The sequence below is a fragment of the Carex rostrata genome, chromosome 8 (genome assembly GCF_964058835.1).
Source record: "Carex rostrata chromosome 8, lpCarRost1.2, whole genome shotgun sequence".
Classification (NCBI taxonomy): Eukaryota; Viridiplantae; Streptophyta; class Magnoliopsida; order Poales; family Cyperaceae; genus Carex; species Carex rostrata.
Genome location: NC_135925.1, coordinates 14,434,160 through 14,437,888, shown reverse-complemented (window position 1 = coordinate 14,437,888; position 3,729 = coordinate 14,434,160).

Genomic DNA, 3,729 nt, shown 5'->3' with positions numbered 1-3,729 from the left:
CCGCAATTAATTTATTGCGGGCCGCAACCAACTCAGACAGAACCATCTTCAATACAGCATTTCCAGGACCTTTATTGCGGTCCGCAATAACCTTATTGCGGCCCGCAATAACTTCTCCAGCACAGCATTTTCATTCCAGCATAGCATTTTCATTCCAGCACACTCATTGCGGCCCGCAATCAAACTCATTGCGGCCCGCAATAACCTCTTCAGATTTTTCTGCGCAGTCTGTTAACTGCCTCCACTCATTGCGGCCCGAAATAAATCCATTGCGGCCCGCAATAAGTCGGTTCAGAGCCCGAATTTGCTATTTTTAGGGAGTTATTCTTAGTTTTTATGAGGGGTATAAAAGGGGGACTTGTAGAATAGATAAGGGGACGTTTTTTAGGCAGAATTTCTAGGGTTTCAACAAGGAAGAGCAAGGAAAAGCTAGAAGAGAGAAGAAGGAAGAAGAGATCATCATTGATCAACCGGTTTTATTATTTTCTTTCCTTTGGAACTCTTTTATTCTCTTGATTTGATTTGTATCTTAGCCATGACTAGCTAAGGGCTTTTCTAGGGTTGATTAGGGTTGTACTTGAAACTTTTGTTATGATTTAGTTGGTTTTATTTTATATATTCTTGTTCTTTGTTATGATCTATTCTTTATTTTAATTGATTGTGAGGACTCAATCGAAATCACATGAAACCCTAGGATTTGGTATTTGCAATTGAGAAATTGAATATTAGGTCCAGACCATAAGGAATAGGGTATTTGATAGGCTAAGTACCGAGAGGTGACGCTTGTCTTATACGGGCTTCACCTAATAGTTTAGAAAATTGTGCCAAGTACCGAGAGGTGAAAGATAGTTTTCTAGATCAATTGGGACAGCAAGAACTTAATGACTTTAGATTAGAGTAGCCAAGTACCGAGAGGTGACGTTTATTCTAATTGAAAGATGGTATTAATATAGAGATATCAATTTGTACCTACAACACCCAACTGTGCCTTCATAAACATAATAACATAAATTTATAAACTAATTAGTCGTGACATTAGTGGATAGGAACCCTAAGAAACCCTAATTTCTCATTCTTGTTAAAAACCTAATTTTGCTTTAAAGACTTAGTTTAATTCAACTAAATCGCAATCAAACCAACCAATTGAACAAACAAAAACCTCTTTATTTTCTTTTACTAAATTAAATTGTTAGGTTAGACTTAGATATTCCGACTTGTCCCTGTGGAGACGATCCCTAAGTACTACTCAACAAGGTTGTACACTTGCAACCGAATTGAGCGTAAATTAGGATTTATTACTTGTGTTGTAATAATTCACATCAGTCTCTCATAGCCGTCGCCCATCTTCCTCTCATATTATTAGTTTATCTAATAAATAATTATTAGAAGAACAAGAAGGGTTATTAATTAGGTTCTAAGCTTAGATTATATTAAGATCTCTAGCAAGGTCTTTCTATTTCTTGTTTAGTTCAAGGTGAACATTAGGAGGCCGTTCTATTTCGACAAACGAAGGCATCCAAAAGACCTAGAAGAGAATACGACTCCTCTCTACTTACCAAATTGACATTTGGTAGATATATATATATATATATATATATATATATATATATATATATATATATATATAGGGTCTGTCTAAATTGCTGCTGGCAGCAGTTCTGCCCAGGTGCTGCCGGCGCTATTTTTAGCCGTGTGATGTCCAAACAACAAATCCAAACCGTTAGATGTTTAATCTATATTATAATCTACTTGGAGACCAAATTTTACATTTTTTGAATTTTTTTACTATTTATTAAGCTGGTTTGAAAACCGCTGATTTCAGTAATTTTCTGCAGCATTGAAATCAGCAGTTTTCAAACCAGCTTAATAAATAGTAAAAAAATTCCAAAAAATATAAAATTTGGTCTCCAAGTAGATTATAATATAGATTAAACATCTAACGGTTTGGATTTGTTGTTTGGACATCACACGGCTAAAAATAGCCCCGGCAGCACCTGGGCAGAACTGCTACCAGCAGCAATTTAGCCACAACCTATATATATATATATATAGAGAGAGAGATGAGCTATCCTACATTGCAATGTATAGGCCAATCTGTGCATTGTAATCTATACCGTACGATCCGCTAAAAGATTTGTATTTATCAAAGTCGCTGATCAGCGAAAATATTTCAAAATTTTTGCATCCATTAGGCATCAATGGAGGCCTCCAGTTAGAGCCTCTTCCTCCTCTTCGTGTCTTGTGGAACCCCCTCTCTCTCTCTCAGCGCAAAATCTAGACCCTCTCTCGCACCACCGCTGGTCCTCTATCGCACCACTGCTCAATGCTCACCTTCTCTCGACCCTTCCTCCGACTAAAAAAAATCGAATCTCTCCGAAAAACCTCAAATCCCCGTTCTCCCTTCGGAGCCCTCTCCTGCTCCGCTAAACCGCAGTGACCCCTTTCCACCGCTCTCTCCTCTCTAGCACTGGGTTTCTCGGTCTCATCGCACAGGGTTTCTGGACCTCGCACAGATACTTGCAGGCAATTTAACTACTAATTTGTTCAAATTACACATTGTTTTGTCAGATTTTGTTCAATTTAATTTCAAAAATTGTGTGATTGCTATTTATTGTTATAAGCCTATGTGAAGTAATTAGTATAGTTATGTATACTGATTACTGAATTTGGTTTTCGAAAGATGCTGGCAGTAAATTTGCATACTTGTTATGTATTTTCAATTCACCAAATTGATACTTTGTACAAAAGGAATTTTGACATTCCAGGCTGGCTTGCACCTGAAACGGTTACTATTTATGTACAATCTTAAAATCTTTCATGGTCTTCCTCAAATAGGTTGAAAGACATTGTCATTATGGCATTGAGTGTCATTAACTTGGAGCCAAGATGAAGCACAACTCATCTAGCACATTTTGGCAAGAGGAGCCTCTGTACCAACCTGCATGGTACGGCCATAAGTAGCAAGAAAAAAAAAGAGAACTGTTGAGATGGTTATGCAAATATAAATTGCATTGTCTTAGGGTTGTACATATTTGTAATGCACAACAAGCTATAGCAAGGGCAAATTAATTATTTTTTCTGGTTAACAATGTTTGACATTTTTGTTTAGTGCAGTCGGCAATATAGTTTTCTTTTCTTTTTTTTCTTTACACAAAAGATGCAGTAATTGAAGGATGTTAGTTGTTTGCTTAAGATTTTGATTTTTGTTCATAATTGTTCTGCTATGTATTTGCTTATGTTGTTTGTTGTTATACAATTAGAGCAGTGAGTTGTTCATGGGATATTGAGATGAGAATGTCCCTATTCGAGTAAGTTAAATTTTATGTTTTTATTAACCTCATATTCAACTAGTTTTACTTTTTTTATGAGGTTCTTTAACCTCATATCCTTATTCTTGCTTGGAATTATTCATATATTTGTTAACTTTTGAGAAATTTAATCTCGTCATCTGTCAGATAACTGAAGTGTGTATTGTGCTGATCTAGAAGAGAACCTTCAAGAGAAAAGTATGAAATCAAAATGCCTGTAAAGATCAATTTAATTGGAAAGTAACTGGAACAACAATCTCCATATGTACCCTGATAGCTATCATACCACTCAATACCGACCGATCAATTTGTAAAATTGAAAGGAAAAAAAAAGTGAACAAAAATCTTTCTTAAAAAAATGTGAAGACAGAAACTAATGGCCTCTGGTATATAGACTTAAATTTTGATGGACATTGCATTC